Source organism: Phocoena phocoena, chromosome 11 (genome assembly GCF_963924675.1).
Source record: "Phocoena phocoena chromosome 11, mPhoPho1.1, whole genome shotgun sequence".
NCBI classification, from domain to species: domain Eukaryota; kingdom Metazoa; phylum Chordata; class Mammalia; order Artiodactyla; family Phocoenidae; genus Phocoena; species Phocoena phocoena.
In genome coordinates this window covers 97592863-97598862 of record NC_089229.1, presented here as the reverse complement: position 1 = coordinate 97598862, position 6000 = coordinate 97592863, and positions in this window count along the sequence as shown.

Sequence of the window (6000 nt, the reverse complement as noted above, 5' to 3'; positions counted from 1 at the left end):
AGGGGGCGCTCAGGACCAGTGAGCAGAGAATTTTGCTCACAACAGACCTGCCCTTGAGACTGCAGACTGACCCAGCCCTTGAGTTCTTACCCATTTCCTGTTGGGACAAGAGGCAATGCCAGGGAGGGGACAGGAAGTAACATTATAGAGAGGTCCTGGGATACATCAGGCATGTATGAGTTTTTCACATATATTTTCTTTCTTTCTTTCTTTTATTGAAGTATAATTGATTTACGATGTTGTGTTAGCTTCAGGGGTACAACGAAGTGATTCAGTTACATACATACGTATATATATATTTATATTTCTTTTTCAGATTCTTCTCCATTACAGGTTATTGCAAGATATTGAATATAGTTCCCTGTGCTATACGGTAGGACCTTGTCGTTTATTTTACATATAATAGTATCTGTTAATCCCAACCCCCATAATTTTTCCCTTCCCCCTTTCCCCTTTGGTAACCATAAGTTTGTTTTCTATGCCAGTGAGTCTATTCCTGTTTTTTAAATAAGTTCATTGGTGTCATTCTTTTAGATTCTACATATAAGTGATATCATATGGTATTTGTCTTTCTCTGTCTGGCTTACTTCACTTAGTATGATAATCTCTAGGTCCATCCATGTTGCTGCAAATGGCATTATTTCATTCTTTTTAATGGCTGAGTAATATTCCACTGTATATATGTACCACGTCTTCTTTATCCATTCATCTGCTGATGTCTATGTCTTTGCTATCATAAATAGTGCTGCTATGAACATTGGGGTGCATGTATCTTTTCAAATTAGAGTTTCCTCCGGATATATGCCCAGGAGCGGGATTGCAGGATCATATGGTAACTCTACTTTACCATACCCATACCCATGTCCTTCTGTCACGTGTATTTTCTGAAGTCCTAGTGGCAAGGAGAGAACCATGTGAGATCAGTGGTATTATTTTATTATTTGTTTGAGGAAAGGGAGGCTCAGAGACGTTAATGACTTGCCTGTGGTCACACAGCTGGCAAGAGGCAGAACCAAGGAGTATAAGAGAGTAGCAGCTGAATACAGATTCAGAAAAATTGGCAGGCGGGTGGAATTTATAGAAATGGAATCAGTTGGGTGTCTCCCTGCATTGGGGGGCCCCGTGGCTGCTGATGGCCTGCAAGGCTGGGGACAGGGCTGGCGGAGAAGTGGGAGGGATACTTCTGTTCTCCCAGGCCCCGGGGGCAAGGTGTCCACTGCTCGGTCCACGTGTCCTCCTGGAAGAGGCTCTGGTGTTTACACAAGGGCACATTTCTGGCGAGTGAGGAGGGCCAAGCTGTAAACGGAGCTCCCATCCCCAGCTCGCCAGATGCCCGGGAGCGAGGCACACGCTGACGCTGATGGAGAACAGGGACTTCTTGTTTACCAGGCTCGCCATCTGGACGGCCGGTATCGTCCAAGGAAATCGCTGTAACAAGGGCTCTGAGGCCTCTAATGAACTGGCTCCATGGGCCTTTATTTACATTCTGCTCATCCAAATGACTCAGGCCCCCAAACGGGAGATTCTCAGGACCTGAGTTCCAGGCATTTACGAGGCTTGGAGGCTTTATTGCTCTGAGTTGGTTGGCATTTTGTAGGATATGAGGTCTGAGACTGGGGAGTTTAAGGCAGCAGGCCACTACAGACATTTCCTTTCTCCAGGGCCTTCTGACCTAACAGGGATTTCCTAACACTTCTACCAAACTCTACATAGAGAAGTTCATAGACGTGAAGGGAAAGTACCTCCTACTATTTCTTCATCTCATGAGTAAGATGACCACCAATCTTGGTTTTCCCAGGACGGCCATGTCTGCACCCAGTGTCCAGGCTTACTAATAGTGCCTGCTTTTGCTCTCAGAAAGCTCCCAGTTTGGACCAAAGTCACGTGCTCATCTTTCTTAGAGGAGACAGAGCACCTGGGCTGTGTCCTGTTGCTGATCAGGTGTGTCTCTGTCAACCAGCCCTGTGGCTCCATGTGATGCAGGAGTTGGGCCCATGTCATGAGTCCCCTAGTCATTGTCTTTGTTCAGTTGATTAACCCTGCGATTTCCAGGCTCTGTAGGATCCTGATCTCCTTTCTTTAGAGGCCCCAGAGGCATGGGCCTGTGCTTTAGCAGCATTCAATAAGGAGACAGGAAAAAAGTCAACACCCTGATGAGGTTAATAGAGCGTGGATCATACATTCCAGTTTATGGATGTTCAGTTTGGGACCATAAAGACAAGGGACACTTCCAAGTCCACGTGGAACCCAAACTCTAGTTCTAACCTGGGCATCCTGATTCTGGGTCACTCTTCTTTCCTCTGTGCCAGCTATGAGGTCTCAGGTGCCCCTTACCTAATGGGAGGTCCAGCTAGTCCACACCAAGAAAAATTCTACAGAAGGACCCCAAATCAAACTAACAACCAAACAAGGACCTATGCCATGGTTAATTGATATATATCAGCTTCCTGAATGTCCTTTCTGAGTGAGTCCTTGTCATCAGCAAAAAAGGTTTGTTTGCAGGGAGTAATATATCCAGGCCCTCTGAGCCAATTTTGTTCCTGGCTCTGAAAGCAACCACTCAGCAAAAGGCCCACAGAACACTTCTCTGAAGGTGAGGAATGACACCTGTGTTGAGTGAGGGAGGCATAAGATGTGAACTGTCCGTTAGCTACATCAAATAGAGTCTGGGGTCGGTACCGTTTGTTGGGAGGAGGGTGACAAGCAGTAGCGTGTGATCTGTTAGCAACTCATGTTGACCCCAAACCCACAGGTTAACCAAATGGAACCCTCCAAATCAGGCACCTGTCTTGGTTATGGTTTTCCGTTTTATTACGGTTGAGTCATCCGTAAGCTTGATTTGGAAATGCAGATGTGAGCTTTGAATTTATTAGGCTATGCTTACAGCAGCAGGGACCTTCCCGAGTTCCTAGGAAACAAACAAAAGGGATGAACCGGAGAAAGAAAGGACAATCTAGCTCCTGGGGTGACTTTGGCCACCACACACGAGCTGTACATGGGCTCCCTGGGCCGGTAGGAGTCTGCAGAGTTCATGCTATTTACTCCCCATCTCGAGATGCAAACCAGGGGCTCTCACTTGCTCTCATGACTGTCCAAACTTCCCTTAAAGACTTCTTATTTCCATCCGGATATTTGGATATGTGTGTCATGTAGACACATCAGCATTCCAGAACCGAAGACTGCAAAAGACCTTGGAGGAGGAGAATGAACCAGAAAAAGAACAGCCTGATGTGATGGGAAGAATACGAAAACCTAACGACAGACCAAGGTTGAAAATGAAGGACTGGCAAAATACATACCAAGAAGATGATAGCTCAGAGAAAGCCAGGGTGGCCATACGAATGGCAGCCAAAGAAGACCCAAGAGAAAGAGAGTTTTGGAGATAACGATCACTCTTCAATTACTAGGGAATAATTCATGAGGAATATAAAATAACTCTAGGCTGAATTACACCTAGCAGTTCCCATTCAAACTATATAATGCAACCATTGCCAGAATTATAAGGAGGGATGGGCAAATACATTTAGAGTGGGAGGTTTTAACATCTTTCTGAAAACTAATAGATCGAACAGGTAAAAAAAATAATAGGGTGTGGAAAACTTAAGCAACATGGTTAACAACTTTTGCCAAATGTCCTCATCTAGACTTTTCACCCTTAATTAGAGAATTCACAGTCTTTTCAATCGAACGTGAAACAGTGGCCAACTCTACTATTATTTTCATGTTTATTTACATTTGTTGACTTTTAACTTACTACTTGCCTTATCTTAAGCAATACCGACCGTGAACTATTAAGTTTGAGGTAGTAGTTATTATATTTCTTTGAAAGACACATTTTATTAAGTACATAAGTAGTGCTCATTTTTAAAAGTCCATATTTGGAAGCATCCCCAGAATCTCCTTGTATGCCACTAGTGATGTATATTAGAAATAAAGAATGCTGAAATTAATGAAGTAAGAGTCTAACTCAAGATTTTATGAAAAAGCAATGGGGTAATCTAATGGAAATAGAAAAAAAAAAAAGAGGCAATAATAAAGAAAATAGTAAAATTAATGAAATAAGAAAAAATAATGAAAATAACTAAAACAGCTCTTTTTTGAAAAAGTAAAAACATAGACCACCCTTAGGCAATATTGATTAAATAAAAGAGAACATATAAGAACAAAATAAAGGAAATGAAAACTAAGAATTAATTTTATTTACAGTATAGATTTAAAAATTATGAGATAACAATGATTAACTTTATGCCAATATATTTGCAAACCCAGGCAAAATATAACATCAAAACTGAGTGAATAGGGCTTCCCTGGTGGTGCAGTGGTTGAGAGTCCGCCTGCCGATGCAGGGGACGCGGGTTCGTGCCCCAGTCTGGGAAGATCCCACATGCCGCGGAGTGGCTGGCCCGTGACCAATGGCTGCTGAGCCTGCGCGTCCGGAGCCTGTGCTCCGCAACGGGAGAGGCCACAGCAGTGAGAGGCCCGCATAGCGCAAAAAAAAACCAAAAACAAACAAACAAAAAACTGAGTGAATAAAAAGAAACTAAGGATAAACCTAAAACTATTAAAGAATTTGCATCAGTAGTTTAAAAACTACCTACGAAACAAATAAATAACAAAACAATGTAGTCAGGTAGTTTTTACATAGAATTCTACCAAATCTTCAAGGAAGTAACAATCCCTATCTTGTATAAACCGCATCAGAGAATAAAGAGGAAAAACAACAGAACTTTGATACTAAATTCCTTGGCCAGGAAGTCCAAGTGATGTCTTCCGTAAGGGGAGACAATGTCCATAGGGCATCAGCCTCCCTGTGCTTTGTGACTGCTTCCCACTAGCTATCTATTTTACATTTGATAGTATATACGAGTCCATGCCACTCTCTCACTTCGTCCCAGCTTACCCTTCCCCCTCCCCGTGTTCTTGTCTATTCTCGGCATCTGCTTCTTTATTCCTGTCCTGCCCCTAGGTTCTTCAGAACCTTTTTAAAATTCCATATATATGTGTAGCACATGGTATTTGTTTTTCTTCTAATGTTTCTTTTTTTAATAAGATAATCATGTTTTAAGATGAAAAAAGCACATCCCAGAACAAACTTTGCAAACTATAGAACAAATTCATTCTTAAGTGAAAAGTATTATTGTGCGGCTACAATGTTTTTCTCATTCTGATTTACTTCACTCTGTATGACAGACTCTAGGTCCACCCACCTCACTACAAATAACTCAATTTCGTTTCTTTTTATGGCTGAGTAATATTCCATTGTATGTATGTGCTACATCTTCTTTATCCATTCATCTGTCAATGGACACTTAGGTTGCTTCCATGTCCTGGCTATTGTAAATAGAGCTGCAATGAATATGGTGGTACATGACTCTTTTTAAATTATGGTTTTCCCAGGGAGTATGCCCAGGAGTGGGATTTCTGGGTTTTATGGTAGTTCTATTTTTAGTTTTTTAAGGAACCTCCATACTGTTCTCCATAGTGGCTCTATCAATTTACATTCCCACCAACAGTGCAAGAGGGCTCCCTTTTCTCCACACCCTCTCCAGCATTTATTGTTTGTAGATTTTTTGATGATGGCCATTCTGACTGGTGTGAGGTGATACCTCATTGTAGTTTTGATTTGCATTTCTCTAATAATTAGTGATGTTGAGCATTCTTTCATGTGTTTGTTGGCAATCTGTATATCTTCTTTGGAGAAATGTCTATTTAAAAGACACCGCATAACCAAAGCAATCTTGAGAAAGAGAAACAGAGCTAGAGGAATCAGTATCCTGGACTTCAGACTATACTACGAAGCTACAGTAATCAAGACTGTATGGTACTGGCACAAAAACAGAAATATAGATCAATGGAACAGGATAGAAAGCCCAGAGATAAACCCATGCACATATGGTCACCTTATTTTTGATAAAGTAGGTAAGATTATACAATGGAGAAATGACAGCCTCTTCAATAAGTGGTGCTAGGAAAACTGGACAGCTCCATGTGAAAGAATGA